Genomic DNA, 23,664 nt, shown 5'->3' with positions numbered 1-23,664 from the left:
GTTAGTTGGCCACCTTGAAAAATATGTGATTAGAAATTAAATGATGTCACGCGAAGTTTATTTGCTATGAACTATACACAATAATTCCATTAAATAATCCAAAAATAAATCTCTAATATTAATATAAATTGCTAATAATCCCATTAGAAATCACTACCTCAAAAAAAAAATGAGAAATTACAAATTATGCAAACAAGGATTGTTAATGTTAAATATGCATATATTACAAACTAATGCTAATAATTACACTTGTATATACCTTAAGAGCAGTAATTGCAATTACAAAGTAAAATAAAAGACTAAAACTTTCTACATAATCCTGTTTATTATTGCATAAAAATTACATGCATAGAGAAAACACCCAATACGAACCATATATAACGTAATAAAAGTTGCTGAAGAAATTAAAATTGAAGCACTAGGATTCGGATCCGGAATTAGGTTTACTTTCATTGGCATCCGATTTTTTTTCAAATGTGTGTTGACGAGAGAAAGCATTTCAAGTTTAGGTTTTTAATGTAGGCGAAAAATTAATTAATTTGACGGCGCAACAAGGTACAACACCCGTAGGAGCCGAGCCGCCTAAAGAAAATTAACTCTTGCTTTCAGATTTTGGTTACTCGACGGGGTTTTCGATTATTCATTGTACTTTTTTTGATAATTAAGATAAATGTTGGCCAATTTCGGTACGCACAAACACCAATTATATTGTATAATTTAAGGATTACGCGTCATAATCTTTTTTTAGGAACAATCATACATTTTAATCTTTGGAAACGTGAGTGAGTAGTTAAGGAAGCCATTCATTTGAACAATGATTTAAAAAGTAACTCGCATGACAATATACACCTTGATCACTTTTACCGTTTTCGCTTATAGGATGTTATAAAGATCTGTTAAATTGAGAAGAAGTAGAAAGAAAGAAGTTTGTTGCCGAGCCGTTAGGCAAGAGAGCTTAAAAAATGCGTCTCCAAATGATCTTTTTGATCGGAAACCAAACTGGTTATCAGAAATTATATTAAATGTTGAGTTAGTATTCTTAATTAATAGTTAAAGTTTTACAAATTGAATTTTTAAAATTTTTCCTATGATATTGGACAGCTTATAAATCAAGGAAACATGTCAAAGATTATTAACATCAGTATGAGGTCCGCTTTTATGTAAAGGTATTATAATTCCAGTCTTCAGAATATCCGGAAGAAACACTAGTGGTAAAACATATCATACTTCCAATGCCAAAACCGCGAATGTGCAAATTTGGAGTTGAATAAACCCCCCAATTAATATTGGAATGAGCACTAAAAATACACCCTTTTTTTTACAGTACTGATGTATAATTAGAATTGGTTATTGTTTGAGTTGCACATTATAGCTATTTATGTATCAAGGGCATTGTAAGGACGATAATGCCCGTGATGCATACAATGCTTTATGTTTTACCTAAAAATTGATTTTTATGAACAAAAATAATTTTAATATTAATTAAAAAATAGGGTCTACCTGTACAGGTAGGTATACGTACATACCTACCTACAGAAATTTATCAAGTGACTTGCAGTGATTATTTAAGTTTGGCTTTGATGTTTCTGTCAGTTAGTCAGTTGGCATTTTTTGTTTAAATATTTGCTTAAAATGGAAGAAATTCCACAAAATATAAGAGAAAAGGCCATAAAAGCGACCGAAAATCTTTTGCCAGTCAAGGCAACAGTATGATCGGGAGTATGGCATATTTGGTATTTGGAAAGATGCCAACGCAATTGTTCAAATAACCGAAACCGTTCCAATGGCATATTTTCAGGAACTGGTAAGTTATTGTTTTTATTTTAATAGGTACATATGTTTAACAAGTTTTAATATTTTTAGTCGGAAAAATACAGTCCGAACTCTGTCTGGACCAAGTATTCTACCCTAAGGTCTACGTTAATGGTCTATAAAAATATAGACATCTTGCAATACCATCGTCTCATATCTTTTTTAAAAGTTAAGTCGAAAGGATATGTCGCGAAGAAGTCTAAAGTTTTGGAAGGAGAACAAATAATAAAATTTATTAAGAAGGCTCCTGATGATATCTACTTGGCACACAAAGTCATATTGGTAATGGGTGTTTTTGGAGGTTTAAGACGAGATGAGTTGGTCAAAATGATCATTGATGATATTGAAGATAGAGGAACGGTCTTGGTTATAAAGGTACCAGAAACTAAAACTTCAACTTCAAAAAGTTTTACTATCATTGAAGAAGATTTAGGTGCTTTAAATTTAATAAAAAAGTATGCAGTATAAAGACCAGCTGGAATAAAGGAGCGAAGATTATTTCTTTCCTATAAAAAGAGTCGCTGTACAGTACAACCTGTTGGAAAAAATACCATAGAAAGCGTCCCAACATTGATCGCAAAATTTTTAAAACTGGATAATGCAGAAGCTTATACCGGCCACTGTTTGCGTCGCACATCATCAACTTTACTTGTTGAGGCAGGTGCTTCGTTTGAAATGCTAAAACATGGAAAATGAAAAAGCTCTTCAGTAGCCGAAGGATATATAGAAGAAAGTATTTCATCCAAAAATAAAGTAGCCAAAATGATTGTCAATTCAGTTAATTCCGAGGTTAATTCCGTATCGACTACTGAAAATTCTTTAATGGACAATTTACAAACTATACAAAATAGCGTTAGTGCTGCCACCTCTACCATCACAAAAAACACCGACCATTCTATAGTGGAATCAGCTACATTTTCCGGGACATTCAAAATTCTAATTTTTATTTTGGAAATAAAGTTTAATTTTTAGTATTTCAAGAAACATTATTTTTTGTATAAAATAGATGTTTATTCTTTATTATGAGAGAAATAAAATTGGATAAGCAATGAAATTTCCGGGCATTATCATAATGCCCGCTTATAATGCCCTAGGTGTGATAGCAGGTATTATTGCTACCATAACATATTCCGTTTCTAAGGTATTATAAATCAATAATAGATAGGTAAAACATAAAATTTATATTGATTTTTATTTTTTTCTTTATTTTCTTTAAGAGAGTACATTCGTTGTTTTCACATATAGACGAAAAACTGAAAATTTGCACATTCGTGGTTTTGGCATTGAGGGGACGATATGGTATAATAAAAACATAGGTTAAAAATGTATGTTAGTGGATTAGAGATGTCTTTGGCTACTTTTTATCAACTCTTATTTTGTCAAAACGAGGCGATTTCTTTTGTGTTAGTTGGTGTATGGTATTTTCCACTTCTAAATAATTTGTGTTTGACAAATAAAAGAAATTTTCAAGGTATTCTAGGTTTTCATTGTGATTATCTGTACACTCTACCTGTGTAGTAGGTTTTTTTCTTATGGAAAGAAAGTATCGCAGGCTTAGTACTTTAAATAAAACTGATTTTATTTCAAAAGAATTGTCGACATTTCGGCCATCTTCAGGGTCGAAAATGAGTTTAGTTTACGAGTCTACAATTAAATAAACAAAAAAAACAAATAAGTTAAAACATTTAATAAAAAACACTGTAAAAGAGGCCGTCTTATTTTCTTATGTCTACACCAAATTTAGAGATTACAATTTACAAAAAAGGAGGAGAAAGTATTTGTTTCTTTCTTGAATATGTACAGCAAAATATAGTGTTAAGATGTACATATATATTTCTGTTTAAAAAGCCAGTGATAAAATAACCAAACATTAGAAATTATTGCGCTTTAGATCTACGTTATAAAATTTAAAAAATACATATAAGCACCACAGTTCAAACAACAGAATAAACAGCTCGTAAATAAGCTCAACAGCGACTGCTGTTGAAATCTATCAAGTTATTGAGTGGTAAAGAATAACTGCTGGAATAATATTAGCGAGATTCTTTACGGTAGTGTATTTTATTTTATTGTGTACTTAGATTTATATCCCTACATTGGTGATTTAATGTCATTTTTATAGATGTACAGTATAACTGATTATATTGGGTACTAACGTGCCTGTTCTACAATTTACTATGTCATTAATATAAATTAATAACACTTCAAAGATATTTTGCTTAAAAAAATTTACTTTGAAACTTTCGAAAAATGGAAATTATGACCAAATGAAAAATGGTCAAAAAATGTTGTGCCAAAGCCATATGCTCTTTTTTGTCATTATTGATGATACTGCAATCGTACTTAAGCTGACTTATTCTGCTTTTGATGTACTGTCTAGTTTGTCGAATATAATAACTGTCTTGTGTTAATGAAAGGCTCGAATTTGATGAGCACCTTAAATAATTCTAGACTCTTAAATGATTGTTAGATTTCTGAAATGTATAAGGTGATTTGACTGTTTAGTTGAATTCTTTGTACATAGATAGTGCCACTTTATTGTAAGCTTTGTTTATTTATATGTTAGGTATTTTGTGTATGTTATGCTAAGTTTTTGTTAAATTTTCCTTTCTTCGGATTAGATCATCTTAATTATTATAGTTCTGATGATGCTCGATGAGTCGAGCGAAACATGTAACCTTTGTTATTTTATTACATGTTTTTGTGATGTTGTAGATTTTGTGTTTTTACCCTTTATAAAATTGTATAGCCAGCATCTTTGGGATAATGGATGAATTTTTCGAGTATTTTACATAAGCCATTGAAAGGTAAAGAAACTAGATCTTCTGGAAAAACTTGACAAAGGTTACAAAAGTTAAAAGAAATCCAATCCTAAGTTGTGTGAACAACATCTTTAATTTTAAACCTTATCTGACTTTCAATAATCTCCAACAAATTTAACTTATTTTTATCTTATTTTAGCATTGTCACTTATTAATATTCAGTATTTAAAGGTTCGTATTTAAATCAACGATATAGGATGCTGTAATTATTATTTTACATATAATCTATAAGCGGGTTTATAGTGTATGTTATTTTTATGTAAATGAGGTATGTTTTTTCTGTTAATTGGTATTTAACTGTAGATATATCTGTTTAATTTAGGTTCGATTATGCCGTAAGGCGAAACGCATGACCCAACAAATAAACGCTGCACTTATGAGACTTTGACTATGGGTTTAATTTTCTCTTTGTTATATTTCTATGTCTCTTTGAGAATCATGAATCAATATTTCTAATGTTATTTTCTAACTGTTAGGGTCTTGCTGAACAAATTATTGAGTCTCAAATTCTTGACCACTTAATTTTTGGAGTATGCAGTCATTAGTTTTATATGTAGGTCAGAAGAAATGAAATGACTATGGTATATTGGCCGGCTATCAGTTTTTTTCCTCCATGTGGCATTAATAGTGTTATTGTTTTCGAGATACTATAAGCGTGGGATTTAATAGCCTCAGTTAAGTACACGATTTTGGATGCAAGATGCAATCAGATGCAAAACTGGGTAGTTGCAGTCAACCAAAAATATCACATGAAACACCTGTAACGGCCAAACATCAAATGTTATATTTATTTTCAGTTTGTTGCAGTAACTGATAGTGTTAATATTATCTTGCAGTTCTTAGACGTTAAATTTTTTATTTGCTATTATAAGTATTCAAAAAAGGTTTTACTACTGTGAGAATAGATAAACTCAAACTCAAAGTCAAACTTAAAAATGCTTTATTGTCAATATAAACATAGAAGCTGTAGACAAAGCCAATAGACTGTACATTAAAGGAATAAAAACGAGAAACTAATTTAAAATAAAATAAAATATAAAACTTTGAAAAATACTTAAATGCTAATCATTAAAAAATTCACCTAAACTATAGTACGCTTTACTAGCAAGAAATATTTTCGTCCTTGTACGTAGGCTTTTTTCAGTCTTAAGTTGTCTTATTTCCAGTGGAAGTTTATTAAACAGCTTTCTACCTCCATATATGATAGAGCTACGGACAAGTTCAAAATGAGGAATGGGTAGCCTCAACAAATAATTTTGTCGCGTATTATAGTGGCTTCCTAAGTGGAGTTCCTGTTTATATTTTCTAAAAACTAAGCAAACTGTTTCCAAAATAAAAATACAACACAGGGTTAAAATATTATGACTTACAAAAAGCGGGCGACATGAGTCACAAGGCTTGGCCCCACATAAATATCTAATGGCCCTTTTCTGGAGTACAAACACTGAACTAAAAAGTGAATTTGAACATGAACCCCAAAAGCAAATTCCAAATCGAAGGTGCGACTCGATAATCGCAAAGTATGCAGATCTGGCGATGGAGAAATTAAGACTGGTGGCAATAACCCTTAGGGCGTAGCAGCCTGATGAGACTTTTCTACACACATTCAATTTTCTACACACATTCAATTCAAAAACACAAATTTAAGGAACTTGTCTATGGAAAGATCCAAAAACTTACTGAACGGTGGCATGGTGATGGCTTCATTATTTAAACATATATCATTTGTATTACATTTAAAATTAAGGATATTTGTTTTGGAAATATTAAATGTCAAAAAATTTGCATCACACCAGTCTTTTATTTTTAACAAATCTGCACGTATATTGGCCTCCATTTGAGAAACATCAGAGTCGTGCCAGAGGATGGTGGGATCATCAGCAAACAATGTAAATTTGCCAGTTACCTGCAGTTGTGGCAGATCGTTCACATAAATGAGAAAAAGTAAAAGACCAAGTACTGATCCTTGCGAAACACGTACATTTATATTAAGTTCCTTAGAGATACCACCATTAAATTTGACAGCCTGGACACGATTTGATAAGTAGGAACGAAACCACTCAAGGGCAGTTCCTTTGAAATCATAGAGCTCCAGTTTCATCAGCAGCACTCTGTAACTCACGCAGTCAAATGTCTTGGACAAGTCACAGAATACTGCTGCTGCAACTTTACCAACATTCAGTCGATTGTACAGGTGCTCTAGAAAGCTAAAGATAGCATCATTTGTGCTCACAGACTCACGAAAGCCAAACTACTGAAGACTCAATAGGCCAAACCTATTTAAAAATGAAACCATCCTCACCTTAACGAGCCATTCCACTATCTTGGCTAAAGTAGGCAATAACGCTATAGGTCGAAAGTTAGAAGGACAGTCGCGATCGCCACCCTTGTAAAAAGTTAATTGACTCGGCCAAGACTTGCAAAGCAACAAGAGGTAAAGCAGAAAATATTTTAAGAGAAAGCCCATCCCAACCTGATGAACTCTTATTCTTAATATTAACCATTAACTGTTTAAGCTCGTCTATACTTGCGGGAGAAAAAAAGAAAGATTCGATTACTACCACATTGCTGAGATAGCTCCTGGGATTTATTTTTTGTAAGAGATTGGCTGCAAGGTTACTAGCAATATCACAGTAGAAGAAATTGAGGACATTGGAATCTAAGGTACTTGGAATAACCAAGACATTATTTTTGCCCCTTAGCTCATTTAAAATCTTCCAAGACTCTTTTGCTCTGTTAGAGGAATTATTTATCCTCCTTTGAAAGTAGGTCCACTTAGTCATTTTGATCGAGTTTCTGTAAATCTTGCGGTACCTGTTATTTTAATTTAAAAATGTTGCATTGTTCAAAGCGTATTTCCTAATGTAAAAAAGGGAGCGCATATTTTCCCAGATACTCGTAAACCCTTAGTATACCAAGGTTTTCTATTTCGTTTTTTAATATTGACAACAGGAAAAGCAGTGTTAAAATCGTTTAATACTATTTGATGAAAGCTATGCAGTGGGTTAACAGTAGTCAATACATTATTTCAACTTGACATATTGCAAAGCAAAAAGAATTTGCGGAAATTAGCTCTAGTAGAAAGTCTATCGCGTTCAAACTTATTCTCATTAGCTGCACTATTAAGCTTTACTAATCCCACTATTGCCTCATGGTCAGACAAACCGGCATTCGTTGTTGTACACTGATTTTCGTGTTGGTTAAAATTCGTACAGAAGTAATCTATCAGTGAGGAAGAAAATGCTGAAATCCGGGTTGGCTGATCCACGTGCATTTAAAAATTAAATGAGTTTAACAGATTAAAAAGCATTCGATTTGATCCATTAGATTTGTCTAAAAAATTTACATTAAGATCCGCCAGTCAGAATCAACATCGCATTAACCGAAATTTCACTTAAGAGGATCTCCAACTTTTCTAAAAACAAATCTAAATTACCAGATGGAGATCGATACAATCCTAAAATATCCAAATTTAACTTACTGCTAAATACAATAGAAAACTCGCACACCTTTTTAATGAATAGATGATCAAATCTGTCAATAGTAATAAACACAAATTTAGTTAACAAAGCTTTCTCTAACATAATAAGAGTACCACCATGTGTATATTGCTTGCGCGAAAATTTGGAAATTAGTACATAACCAGGGATATCAATAGGCTCGTTAGACCTCAACCAGTGTTCAACAAGAATTAACACACTAGGAAAGTTAACCGATTCTAAAAATAGTTTCAATTCGTTAACTTTTGAAGGCACAGATTGAACATTAAGAAATGCTAGGGCAACTTGATTATGGTGAGAGTTTCTATTAAAAAAGAAGATCCAATAGCAAGGGTGTCTATAGATTAGTCCAGTTGAGGCGTAACCGAAGACCTACCTTCGATCAAGAGTATATCGCTGATTATCCCACTATTGCTAATACTTAAAGATGCTAATACTAATTTGGATGACAGAAAAGTATTTTTAACATATAAAAATTAAAGTTTGCACATAGATTTGGCAGAGTGACAGTACCTAAAATTTTGTCTGACATCAGTAATTATTCTCACAGAAAAGTTACGGTTACACATGAAAGAATTCATAAAACGAATTGTTTTGTAATATCTGCTTTTTGAGCACTTATTAAAATCGCATTTAATACAAACAATTACATTAATTATCCTGCTCATTGATAGCAAGGATTTCATTTGGGAAAAAGATGGCAATGTACAAGAAAAATCAAGACAAACAACAACAACATCATTCTTCGTATAGTTAACAGTTAGAGGAAACGCATAATTACATAAGGTCTGGGCTGTAACATTACTAAACACATAACCACAGGTGTTGTATGACGAGCTCAGAATACCTGAGAAAAGAGATGAGAAACCTCTAGCACTAGATAAGGTAAAATGGAAGAGAAGAAAAATGCAAGTTAAAAGGGCAAGTACCATTCAATATTTTAAAAACTTAAATAAATATACATAATAAAAAATATGTTTTTTTAGAAGGTACTTAAATTAAAAATATAATTTAAGCTTTGGTACCCCCATGACTTATTTGTGATCCACCTGTATTCAGTTTGAAGAGAAGTTCAAAGCGAGTACTAATGACTAAGATCAGATAATTTGCGAGCAACGCCTCCATAAATTAAAAAATAAAGTGTTATGATGTGAACGTCTAAAATTGGATAGAGAAGATGTACAACTTTTCTCTTTTGATTGTTCAAAAAGTTTGGCTTTGCCTAAATTGCTAGATCAAAGTGCATGCTTTTCGTAACAAATTAACTTTTATTATTTTACAGTGATTTGTGGGAACTCTGCAACAAAACTTTTTCAAAATACAATGTTATCCTATGTCTGGTAGAAACTAAATATTGTTTAAATTCCAATGCTATTGCTTTATATATACTACGATAAAAAATTTCGATTTTAGAGAAACTATTAGAACGTTTTACTTTTTGCTGATGGATGTGGGTGATAAAATAAAAATAGCAGAGTCATGGGGATGCTGGCATACTGGCTCTGTTATGAGGCACCATAAACCATTAAAACTATCGAGTATACGTTACCAAAGATACGTTGGCCATTCCTTCATCCCTTTCATTCCCCCAAGTCAAGACTGGACACTTCTTTATTGGAAAAATGCAATGTCCGAAGTAAAGAAAGAGCCTGCCCAATGGCACTTTAAATTTAACGAGAGTAAACGCTTTGTGTTCATACGAGAGGAAAGTAACACTCTATTAAGAGGAGAAGTGCTCTATAAGTCTGATTTGAGCATATTTAAGTCAATTTTAAAGAGAATAAAAATCCTTTCTCTCTTAGAGTCTAAACAAATTCCGGCTGTGGAGCCGTGCTTAAAATGAGATAAGTCACCCTATTTTTAATTTACTGAAAAAGAATTATAATTTTATAAATATCTCCAGATAGATATTGGAGCTGACTAACAAAATAAAGAGCCTGGTAATGCTCTATATCGTCAGCTATGTCGTCGTTGAAGAATATGAAGAACTTAGGATCTAACATGTTTACGAATATTTCGTGATTATTGGGTACAGTTTTAGTTTTTCATAATATGAATTAAAGTGTTTAATTTATTCTCTTAAAAGTAATTTATAATTTGTGTTATTTTGTTAATAAACTTTTTCCATAAAAAAATTTTTGTCTCTTATTTTTCTTCACACTTAATGCAAAACTTAATATATTTGTAGAGATTAAATGCAAAACTATGTATTTTAAAGCATTATTTGCTTTTTTCTTATTTATGAATAAGTCATGATGTATACATAAATCGAAAGAACTTCAATAGACTCATCTACCAAATATGTTCTTAAGTAAATATCATTAAAAATACATTTTTGACAGATTTTTGCCTATCCTGAAAAAATGCTTTAATTGCAAATATATAGTTTTGTATATAGTGTACTCATATATACAATACCTTTTAAAACGTTAACTATAAGAACGATTGTACTTATAGTTCTACTTAGCCAAAGAGTCATTAATACCAGTTATGATTTAAGAAATGTTATTACTCAAGCAAGAAAAGCGAAAGGATTGGTCGAACAAATATGTATGTTATCAAGGATGAATCGGGGTTCGCCTAATTTATTACCTATAACCTTGAATAATTAAACCCATGTATTAAGTAATACCAAAGTGCTCGAGTTTAAGCTTAAAACCATATTAAGTGACAAATTGATCGACAAGAGAGCGAAAGTCGTGCCGGTCAAATACATAGAATAAAATCTAAACGCACGAATGGTTATATCGATAGGTGTGTATAAAATGGCCGTTTCAATTCGCCCACATTTTATATTGCCCATTTATATTTTGGAATTTAAATTACCCCTCTTATTTGATCAATAGTTAATAATGGTTAAACATTCGGTTCATTCGTTGACATTATATGATTTAAAGGTTGATCTATGCTGATGGGTAGTTGGATTGGGTTAATGCCCTATTATTATGGTAAAATTCTAACTAAATTTATATACAAGCTTTGGTTTTATTTTGCATACAATTTTACGTTGTGTAATTTTAACTGCATTAAATTTATATTTTTATTATACGAAATAAGTAGTTTCAGGTTTCGTAACATTGGCAAATATAAAGTCAAATTTAAATTTAATATAAATACTAAAATCTAGGAAAACTAAAATTGCAATGAACTTGTAGCCTTTTCAAACTATTAGATTAGATATTCTAAACTTTTATTATTGGATGGCAGTATTTTCTAAAAGAATGCTTTTTATAGATAGCCAAATCTTGCGTTGAAACATGTCGATCTCAGCGATGCCGCATCGCCATAGTCATAATGCAGCATAATTTGCTCTATTCTTAGTAAACAATCGATCTTAATTTTTCACAAATATTTGGAATAGTAGGCAAAAGATTATTATTCGGATTCAAAAAACAATAAAAAACGAATAAAATGCATATGCGATTCAAATATGTTTAAAGCTCTACTGGTTAATCTCCAGAAAAAAATAATATTTTATAGAATCAGTTGTATCTATCCAGAATTTTATCTATGAACTTCCTAACTAATTTACACAAACTAAGCAATGACTGTCCGCAGAACGTGACAAATAGTAGTTTCGAGTTAGTAGCTGTTTTTGAAAAATAAATCAGTTCTATCTTATTACAGTTCAAAGTTATTGCTCAGACTCTAGGTTCCTATTTACTTCGTTTTACTGAAATTTTTCTAAAATGAATTGGTACTCAAATAATATATTTTAGTCATAATGTATCGCAGGCTCAGAAATGAAACCAATATCACAAATGTTTTAGTTGGTTCTATTCATAAAATTTTGATGGATTTTAACATGCATTCCATTTTAGGTTTTCCCCAGACTTTCCTTGACGCGAATTTCAGCTGCTTAAATTATTGTTACTGACATCTTAACATGATAAAAAACGATCGCCGTTTGAGGTTAACTTGCACAAAATACATTACTAGTCTAATAATAACAGCTGGGTCTCTTAGCTTGCCTCAATTTTTATTTATAAAAAAAATTAAAAGATCTCGTATACAAACCTCGATCAACAACGCAAGAAAATATGATCGAGGGAATTAAAACCGCTATAAATAGCATATCCGTAGCGCAAATTGAATTTGCTGTCTCGTCAATCTGAAACAATTTTGTTCCTGTTCTTGTTACTTATTATATATTGTAGTACCTTCTAACTGTGTTAGAGCCCTTTATCTAGGCTCGTCTTTTTGATTTAACTCCAAAAGCGCGACACTGACTAGTCTACAGGGTGTTTCAAAATTACTACATATATTTATACTTAAATACTTACATATATTTTACGTATATGTAGTGAATTTTACGTATATGGGCGTATTCCTGAGGTCAAAATAAGACTTTTTGTTCCTATAAACATGGGTCCTAAAATGCACCCCCTTCAAGCTACAGCCATCGTAAGAAGTGTAAAAAAAATCGATTTTTTAAAACTGTGTCTACAGTTTTGCATCAAATTTAACGAAATTTGGAATACCCCCGTTATTTAAGGCGGTCTATTCACTTTTTATCTTAGAAAAGACGTAAAACTAATTTTAAGGGGTAAACTGAGGGGGTGCACACTTTTGACGGCCAAAATTTTATGTACGCATAATTTTTTTTTTTAAATTGAGCTACACCAGAATATGGGCCATACAAAAATCTAAATTTTATGTCTCTTGCATTTTTTTTGACGAATAGTTTTTGAGAAAATCACCAATTAATAAAAGGCTACCAATAACGTAATATTTAAAATTTAAACAGATAATATTAAGTAGTAGGCTGTGACTATTTGTTTTAGGACATTTTTTTAAGCGGCACGACATTTAACAATAAATAGGTAGACTGGTTTTGCTATTGTTGAAACTTTGTTATTGAGGTTTTTTCAATAAATTGATGAACAATTATTTACATTAAAGAATAACGATTTATAAAAATACAAAAATTCATTAAAAAATTATTTAACATTTATTAACATAATAATTAATTATTTTTTAAATAAACAATAAACTTCTGAGAAACAAATATTTTTTTTTTATAAAAAGTGCTCGAAATGCGCACCCCCCACTGCAATACAAGCCTCCATTCGTCTTCTCATAGATTATTTTACTCACTCTAAAATTCCGGGAGTATTTCTTATTGTGTCAAAGGCATCAACAATTCTTTGCCTTAAGATCTCGAGCGAAGGCACTCGACCAGGATTATAGACGAGGTTTTTTACATATCTCCAGAAAAAAAAATCCAGAGGATTGCAGTCCGAGGAGCGTGGAGGTCATGGTATTGGGCCTGCTCTACCAATCCATCTCTCAGGAAACATAAAGTTCAAATAGTCACGCACTGTTATACGGAAATGAGGGGGGCCACCGTCATGCATAAACCACATGTTCGCTCGCACATTTAAAGGTACATTGTCTAGTAAACTATTTAAATGGTGCTGTAGAAAGTCTAAATAAGTGTCGCCAACTAAAATTGTAGGAAAAAAGAAAGGACCAATTAACTCATCTCCCACTAAACCTGCCCATACATTAAGGCTAAAGTGCTCCTGGTGGTGATATTGCCTAATTTCGTGCAGATTCTCTGCTGCCAAACATGCACATTGTGAAAATTCACCACCCCTTCCCGCGAAAAATGAGCTTCGTCTGTGAATAGAATACTTGATAAAAAATTATTATCTCTCGCGCATCTCTGAAGTAACCACCTTGCAAACTGTAAGCGCCTTGGAAAATCTTGAGGTAGCAAAGCTTGAACTCTTTAAATATGGTATGGATACAAGGTATTTTCGTGCAAAACCCGCCAGACAGTTGCATGAGAAACATCGAAATTCCGAGCTATTTGTCGGGTGCTTAGGCTAGGATCGTCGTCGATGGCATTCAAAATTTGCTCCTCTGTCACTGGGTTTCGTGCTTGTTGCGGTCTGCCTGCATTGTTCCTGGGGGTCCGAAAACTACAGTATTCCCTAAGATGCCGATGTGACTCTGAAAATGTTCGTACATTCGGGAGTCGGCGATTAGGAAACCTTAACTGATACAATCTTTGAGCTTCATACGCGTTCCCATCAGCAAGACCATAAACAAAATGGATGTCTGCAAGATGTTCGAATGAATAACGTTCATTTTTTATTTTAGCAATATTAGCGTTTAGAAATAAAACATGAATATAAAAACTACACTTTAAATCTAAAACGGGAAGTAAACTACTGAAATTAAACAAAGCCAACAATGACACTAAATTTATTTTACACCAAATGTCGAGCAAGTTAAAAAATGTCTAAAACAAATACTCACAGCCTACTACTAAAACCTCAAAAATAAAAATGTCAACAATAGCGAAACACAGCCTACTTCCTACATTTTTTCTTTGATTTTTAATTTGCGATATTGCTATCCTTTTATTCACCGGCGATTTTCTCAAAAACTAATAGTCGTATGAAAAAAATGCAACAGACCAAAAATTTAAATTTTTGTATGGTCTATTTTTTGAAGTAGCTTAATTTAAAAAAAATGTATGACATAAAATTTTGGCCGTCAAAAGTGTGCACCCCCTGAGTTTACCCCTTAAAATTAGTTTTACGCCTTTTCTAAGATAAGATAAAGAGTAAATAGACCGCCTAAAATAACGGGGGTATTCCAAATTTCGTTAAACTTGATGCAAAACTGTAGACACAGTTTTAAAAAATCAATTTTTTTTACACTTCTTGCGATGGCTGTAGCTTGAAGGGGGTGCATTTTAGGACCCATGTTTATAGGAAAAAAAAGTCTTATGTTGACCTCAGGAATACGCCCTTAAAATATATGTAGTGAATTTTGAAACACCCTGTATATATTTACTTGGTTTTGACTTGTGTCCCTCAAAGTCTTAATTCTAAACCTTCAGAATATTTCATAGCGATAATATACATGTTTAGAGGTGTCTTGCGCCTAATAGATCCACCATTATCATTACTACTTTCCGGTTGTGGTTAAAAATATCTGTGGAAAAATTACAAGTGGCCCGCTTGGTTCTGATAATAGAAATTCCCAGCAGTGGGATTCTCGTTTGACCCTGTCTTCGATCTTAAAGATTCCTATCGCAATGCACCAAATGGCTCGGAGCTAATAATTTGTTAAAAGAATTCATCGATTTTGCTCAAAGAAACCTTGATATAATTTACAACATACCAAAAAAAAGCAAAGTCTCGGTCTTAAAAATTATAGATTATTGCTCTTGTGTAAGCAGTTAATGAAAGTCTTTCCTTTTCTCTGGCGGATGCATAGGAAACCGGTCTAATCTTGGTGGTGCTGTTTTCCTTTAAAACGGGTCTATGAGGTAAGTAGTAAACATTCCTTTTTACAACTTAAAATTCAACTTCCAACTTTGACTTCAAATACCTCTTTAATAATATCTTCCTTTATCCATTCGTTAAATATTTTAAGACTCAAAAAGTTCATTAGACTCTAGCCTTTTTAAAACGCAGGAAAATCTCTTTTTAGCAATACAGCAGATTTGTGGGTAATGGGGAGTGACTCTCAATTAATGGCAGTCTCACTATGTAACTTCCATCTGCAGCAACATCAACAGTCTCCAAGAAAAAATCCCTACTGGCTGCAGCTAGTTGGTCACGTGTTTGATCATCAGAGGCGTCTTTTATTCCCAATGTATTCAATTCCCATAACTGTGCTAAAGAGGCATCATTTAAAAGTAGTGGGGTGGTCCTCTTAGACAGATTGTTGGAGGTATTTAACGGTATTTGACCCATCAGTGTCCAACCCAGCACGATCTTTATGGCAACTAACACAATTTAAAAAAAAGCTCTTTAAAACATAGCCCAGCTGTTCAGCTGTGGATTTTACATTATAAATATTTTGAGACTCAGTGTCAATGAGGACCCTAACATTAAGAGAACCATTCGCCCCTTTTACCAAACTCTCAAGGTTTGGAAGAAAACATGACTGTTTGAACTGTTAGTACAAATTAGTATATCAAGAGAGTTTTGACTTGTTTTGACCAATATAGGGTCTTCAAAAATGTGAAAATAACAGTCACATGGAAATATTCGAGCGCGTCAGACATTTATCGTGTATTTGCGCTATATCTTTCTAATAACCGAGAGATATTAATCTGACAAGTAGTGAACGAAACTTTATCGTAAAAAAAGGAAGGAAAAAAAAAAATTACTTGAGCGTGTCAAACATATAGAGGACGTTAAGTGAATACAAAAAAGTGACCTATTCAAATATCTGATGATTTGGACGAAACCAAAAGTCATGACGGATTTTTGAAGATGTAAAAAAAATGCGATCTTGAAATACTCGAGCGTGTCAAATTTTTATACAGACGGTTCAACTTGATGTCCTGGTCGTCCTAAGTGATAATCTGACAATTATATGGAGGAACATTGTTAATCAGACAATTAGAAAAAAAAAACATTAATTTTTTTTTATTAATGTATTTAATTAAACAATATAAATTTAATTGTATAATTCTATCATTTATTAATAAAAAATAGACAGAAAAAGAGTAAAAATAAATATTTTAATATTTATCCTTACAGGATTTCTCTAGAAAGTTGGTTTCCACTTAATCCATATCTTTGTCATCTCTCAACTCGTCAGGTTTGTTTACAGTAGCACGGTTATGCACTTTACAGTTATCTCCTAAAATGTTAGGTGCTATGATAATATCTTTCTATGCTTCTAGTTTTTTTTTGCTTGTTTGGTGTTTACCAACGTACCGGTATTCGGTAATCAAACCAAGATTTTTCTTCACAAAATACACATTTCATACTTATATCACTTATTATTGTAAGGCATATAAATTATCAGATCGTGTTTTCGTTCGTTACTTATAGGAAACCGCATAGAGGCGAAATTTTACAACGTCGCGCGTGTATGAGTGCCTGCGATAGAGCACCGCCCCGGCTGGCCCGAGGACGGGATTAGTAAACATCTGACTTTCGTGGGAGTTGCGTCGTTTGGTAACAAAATGTCCCAAAATATTACGCGAAAATCCAGGCATTTATAAAATATTTATTCTAATGCGGGTTTTACAGACATGACAATGTGTAAAACCCGCATAGAATTGTAAAATGTTTCTATCTTAAAATGTTTAATATGCTGTATTTTGCATAATGAAATTTAGAGCGTTATTCTAATAAAAAATAAAATATCAAATCTGATAAAAATATAATAAAAAATCAGAAGAAAAACTCTAATAAACAAACTTAACAACATATCATTTTTTAAATAAAAGGCTCAAAAATAAACCGCCTTCTTTCGCTAAACAAAAACTTAACCTATCGTAAAAGCTATTTCGCACCTCCAAAAGAGTTTCAGGTAAAGTGGAATTGGCATCTTCCACAATTTTATTTCGCAACTCCTCTAAATTTGTTGGCCTACTAAATTTATGCTTGTAAATGGTCTGCTTAAGGTAACCCCACAGATAAAAGTCATTTGTAGACAAATCTGGAGATCTTGGAGGCCATTTAATATCGCCAGTCCCACTAATAAGGCGGTTAGGAAAAGTATTTGTTAAAAATTCTTTTACCCTAGCCGCGTTATGAGCAGGACAGCCATCTTGCTGAAAATAAACCGATCCCAGGTCTACATCAGGTAAGATTTGAATGGCAGGAAGAACTTGGTTTTGCAGCAACTCAAGGTACTTTTGGGCGTTTAAAGTGCCATCAATAAAAAATGGCCCTATAACATTGTCGCCCAAAATACCTGCCCAAACATGGCAGCACTACTCTATGTACTAGCTATTCCATCTTCTTGTTCATTGGTGATGGAGTGCTATGTATCTCTTGCAGCAGATTCTCATATTTATCCTGTGTTTAAATCCAAGAAAGTTTTTTTATAACCTTCCACTGTGTCCATTTCTTCGATCAGGTCTTCTTCGCTTGTTTCCCCCAGAGACAAGGAAAAAATGTTCTTATCCAGCCTCCTCAATTTTTCAGATAACAGCTCGCAGGATACCTTTATATATTTTAATCCTGCTCTAACAAAAATTAACTTCTCTAAATCATTACCATTTTTTCTAGGCATTGTAGGCATTACTATTCTGTTCTTTTTAAGCTGTTTCATGGTGGAATTTGGAAAACTCGAATAAAAATTACAGCACAAATCGAAAAAAAAAAGAAGAAAATTAACTAAAAATATTAAGAAATATTAAATGTATAGGGCCTGTTAATAGACCCAGAATATTTGAAATTTTGCTTAAGTACAAATAAAATACCTTAACCTGAAAAAAACCATGTGAAATTGTATCCCTTGCCGAGACTTAACTGTTCAAAACTCGCTTATATATTGTTTACCATTAGTCCAGGCAAAACGAGGCGGATTGGGTTTAAACTTTAAAGGTAAGCGTCGTAATTCAGTCTTGGCACATGTCAACAGTTCAGCACCCGGTATTACACAACGACGAATCAGCAGACAAACCCATTCAAAATAAATCGTACCGTTAGGTCGCAATTGTTCTTCCTAGGCACCAGGCGATAGGTGACAGGTGACAAGTTGTTGTTGAGAGTGATAATGTGCTTATACTTTAAGGTGTCAACGGTTGGTTACAAAGCGAAAAGAAATGTAGTTTGAGTTAGTATTTTGCGGGATGTCGTTTAAAACGCGTCGTGCGCTTCTCGTGCTTTAAGATGAATAGATATTCCTAGAAAAAGACGTAGAGAGTATGGTGTTCACCCGGTAAATGCATTGAGATATTAATACGGCTAATTCCATCACCTATACCGAGACCTTGGAAGTCATTCATCCTGAAATATTTTTTGAATTCATGTGCATGTCTGTAGCGATATTTGATATTCTATTAACGTGAATCGAGGTCAACTTGCTACAAAAAAATATCTGCAAAGTACCAATATTTTCTGCGAAGAGGTTATGTGTAACTATAAGGTAAGTAACTGTGAAAAACAACATTTTACAGAAGCTATAAGTAATTCTTTAATATAGGCAAAAATAAATATAAATTTTGAAGTAAAAGTAAGTAACTATATAACAAAAAAAATCTTAATATTACATAGTTAATATTATAAAATGGGAACTAAGCATTAAAATAATCATTACTCTATAAAGGGTAAGAAAGTGGCTGACCATTGGGTGTGTACTGTGTAGCCACTCATGCTACCAGAATTCCACATGGCATAAGTACCTGTTACTTGCGAGTTCGACAATGAATTCTTTGCCTCAGTAGGAAATGAAAAAGAATCTTTGAGTTAAGGAAGCAACTCATTAAATAATTAAAGTCAGCATTGGTAACATTTTGCATGAACTGTGTATCAACTGCTGAACTCTCTTGCTGAATCTGGACTTTTTTCTTTTCAAGCTCTAGCCTCTCTGCATGCACTTGGTCATACAGGCGCTGGTTATTTTTACGTTTGGCAGGAACCTTTTGTTGATTTGAAAAGACTGAAGATGAACGACTAAAACATGAGTTTCAGGCGAACGAACTTCACATATCCTTTCTTCACTATCTAGGAAAAAATCATCGCCTGACAGCTCTCCTCTATCCGCTTCAAAACTTTTAGAGCATCTTCTTAGATTTTCTGTAGTAGGAGCCGGTAGAATGAATAACATCTTTAACCAATAGCATCAAGTCAAAAAAATCCAAATATGATTTCCAACCAATAGCGGGGTCGTCAGATTATGTCTTTGGCACTTTTAGTAGTTCTTTGCGCATCTTGGTTCTTATATTTTCCATTTGTTTTTAAGATCTGGAACTGAAAAGAAGTGTAGCTTAGTTGAAGATTGAATAATAAAAAACTTATTAAAAAAGAAATTTCTTCAGTTCTCATAATGTTTTTTTTTTGTTTCAGATACTTATCAACCGGACTCTTATTTGGCAGTTTGGCTAATCAAATGCGCATGGGTAAAACAACAATTGGTATAATTATTTATAGATGTTGCAAAATAATTTGAGCGAAACTAGAATTCTAGGCGATTTTATGCCCATGCCTACACAAGAAAAGTTAGTCATAGTCCTACGGTTGGAACCTTTGGTGTGATGCTCAAATTACGAGACAGTTTTACCACTAACCAAAACTACTTACAAATCTCCTTACATACTAATGATGTAAATAATAAAGCAGAAAAAGCAATGAAGTATGGCCAAGCAAATCTTAAGCACTAACTAAACTATATAATTGACTATAAGGGATTGGACCTTTATCCCTGTTAAGAATGTTTGTTTGATTTTTGAATATTGCTAAACTTTCGTATGCATCTAATTTTCTATTGTTATTAACTGGTTTAAGTAATTTCAAGTTGTCTATCCCTACAAAGTGACCAGTATTTAAAACATGTTCAGCCATACTTGACTTTTCTTTCTTTTTTTCTCCAGAAGATGCTAACATCGTTAGCGAAACACGTGTCGAGATTAAAAATAAAGAGTTTTGGTTAGTGGTAAAACTGTCTCGTAATTTGGACAAGAAAAGTTGACGGACGTTGCGACTTCTTATTACAAAAGATGGAAATTTTTAAAATGCATAGGGGCAATCAAGCTCCAGGACATAGTGGATCAATGTATTTTAATTAATTAAAGTAAAAAATTGAAAAAAAATTATTACGATTTAAATTGGCGCTAGAGGAAAACAGAGCGATGGCAGAACATTCGCTGCATCCACTCCTTTACAGCTTCCTAAGTCAGGCCTTTTTAAAGTTCCCGAACCTAAGGCTCTTCCGGAGACAGAGACCATATTGCCGCATGTGTTAATCGGTGATGAAGCCCTTTTAATTCATATCTCATGCGACCCTATCCTGGTCGCGAACTAATCCCTATAAAAGAAAATTTTAACAAACGTCTTTCTATAGCAAGAAAATGTATTGAGTGTACATTTGGAATTATGAGAGCCAAATGGAGACTATTGGCAAAAGAAATCGATCAAGCTCCTTAAGAAGCCCATGATATAATTAAATGTATGTGCATCTTACATATTATTGTAATAGAGGAAAGAGATGTAAATGATGATACGTACCATTATTAATATATAGTTATAATTTAGCTTCCTTTCTCATATCCTGGACAATCTTACGCCATCAAAATAATCCACGTTCTTGTGGTTGAGGTCAACATCGTTCCAAATTGCAGATCTCGTCTGCCCTTCGTTAATTATTATCTCACGATATTCTGTAGATATTACGTATTTTGCCAGTATAACCCACTATTAAAACTAAACTGTCAGTAATTTTTGGATAATAATGATATACACTTGAAAAAATATAAATATACTGCGCGAGAATGCTGTGAGTGCTGGGCGGCAAGCTGCGAATCTATTACATTTTGCAGCTGCAGTTGATGGGAAGCGACATCATCGCGTTATCTTCTACCACCCCGATTAAATATAAACGACTTTCCGTAACTTAACCGGTTTCTCCGATTGTGCCGGTTACCGTTCCATAACTATACAATTTCTGAAATTTCGTTCGGATGCGAAACGCAGTTCCTGAAAAATTGGTTACAAATGTCAACCGAAATGACCGATAATTTTTTTTGGTACTTTCGATTATTCCTACGGATGTCGTGGATTAATCGTATTCATATTCTGAGTTTAATCTACGACATCCGGAAATTTTTTGTTTGTACATAGGTTATATTATGAAGTTTTGGTTGGATTTTTTCTTGATTTTTTCCTGTTTATGAAAGTTGATCATTTGATTGTTTCAGTCAATTCATTGCATTCGATATACTTGACTGCAATTCAAATCCAGGACTTGATCTTGATATAATAGAGGTATGTGTTTATATATTTTTTTAAAAAGGTACAAACCCCCATTTTAGAAAAAACACGCACAGGACCCATTTCTTCATCATCGTTACTACTAGAGCCTTCATTATTGCTTAGGAGCAGGAGCTCAAATATACCAATAGCATTTGCTTTTGAATTCATTATGGGTATTATAAATAATAATAGGCACTTATAACACAAAAATAAAACAAACGAAAACAAGACCAACGACCATTAAGAAACCAGAGTGTTCCTTTTTAAACCGATATTTTCAGGAACCGTAAAAATACCGCTTCTAACCGATGATTCATCAAGGTTAGGTTACTAAACTTACCCTAAGTAAATCAAATGGGTCCTACAGACGCACAAACATTGTTTGAGATATATACGCGCATACAAGTACGCGTGTATATCTGTCGGTATATAGCCAATATCTTCCTAAAATATCCGTCGAAGATGTTATTCAGTCGTTGCCTGAATTTTTGCACGCGCGTATGGTTCGCGCGTACACATCCTTCTGTGTGTAGTCAAAACGCCCAGATTATCTGTATCAAACATACTAAACGATGACGTGGAAAATGAACAATTTGATTCAGATTAGAGTGCAGAAATTAAAAAAGTTAACCGTTAGGTATTAACAATATATTTAACAATTTGTATTAAAATTAGATATTAACATTGCCATATATTACTAATAAGACGCGTCAAATATACTATATATATATACGAGTGTTTTTCACGTTATTTGTTGTTAGCGTTTCATCTTTTCTTGCTAGGTCAGAGCACCCTCGTGACAGAAATAATTCGTAAACAGTAGTCTAACTTGTTTTGCATTATTGTGACTTCTTTGATTATAACCACGCTGCAGTTTTATTATTCCTGTAGTCTCTAATCCTAAATTTATTGTGTTATCTTGTATATTTTCATTGTAACCATTTTCTTCTGATACATATGCAGTTCCAACTTTTCATCTTAAATAGTTATGTAAAACACAGGATGCTATAACTGCTTTTTTAGTTCCATTTAAACTAATGGAAATTGCTCTGTAAAATATTCTAAAACGTGTACTCAGTATGCCAAATGCATTTTCAACTCTACATCTTGCTCGTGAGAGTCAATAATTAAAATTTTTTCGGTCATGATTAAGTTTTTTCTGTCCAAATGTTTTCAAAAAGTCGAAGCGCAAAGAAAATGCTTTATCACCTATAAAAACGAATGGCATTATATTTTTGCTGCATGTAGGTTTTTGTGGAAGTGGCAAAGATAAATTTCCATTTATTAGTTTCTTGTAAAATGTAGTGTGGTCAATGACTCCTCGGTAAGATATTCGACCATTTACCCCAAAATTAACCATAATAAACTCGTAATTTGCGTTAACTGTAGCCATGAGTACTAGACTGTGTTCTCCTTTGTAATTATAAAAGTATAAATCACTTCCAGCGGGGGGGGAGTATATTAACATGTTTGCCGTCAATCGCTTCCACGCATTTTGGAAAATTACATTTCGTTTTAAAATCATATGCAATTATTTTCCATTCTCTGTTGTTGGAAACTGAAAAATAAATTAAAATCGTTTACAGTAATTTTGTCATTCTGCTTTTTTGACTATATATTGTTTCAATTAATTTATTAGATTTTTATTTTAGGAAATTAAAAATGAATCAGAATAGATAGACAATTAGAAATACTAAAAAGCGTAGTTCAATACAAAGCCCATTGAATTCCCCACCAAGTAGTCGGTATGACACTCACGAAAACAAGCCTTTAATGCCACCTATCAGTTATTCCACAAAAAAGCGCAGGGCTAAAGCAGATGCCCAGACAAAGTGGCGGCGAAATTAA

The 23,664-nt window shown here is 32.9% G+C and overlaps 1 long non-coding RNA gene across 1 annotated transcript; it reads left to right on the top strand.

The window, feature by feature from the left end:
* Positions 1–1,588: 1,588 nt before the first annotated feature.
* Positions 1,589–2,786, top strand: LOC126742306 (uncharacterized). Its single transcript, XR_007662527.1, has 2 exons — positions 1,589–1,804; positions 1,864–2,786. It is a non-coding gene; the product is annotated as an uncharacterized LOC126742306 (long non-coding RNA).
* Positions 2,787–23,664: the final 20,878 nt, after the last annotated feature.

This window comes from Anthonomus grandis, chromosome 11, assembly GCF_022605725.1.
Source record: "Anthonomus grandis grandis chromosome 11, icAntGran1.3, whole genome shotgun sequence".
In the NCBI taxonomy this organism is placed as follows: domain Eukaryota; kingdom Metazoa; phylum Arthropoda; class Insecta; order Coleoptera; family Curculionidae; genus Anthonomus; species Anthonomus grandis.
The sequence above is the reverse complement of the archived record's forward strand: the minus strand, read 5'-3'. Positions and strand labels throughout refer to the sequence as shown.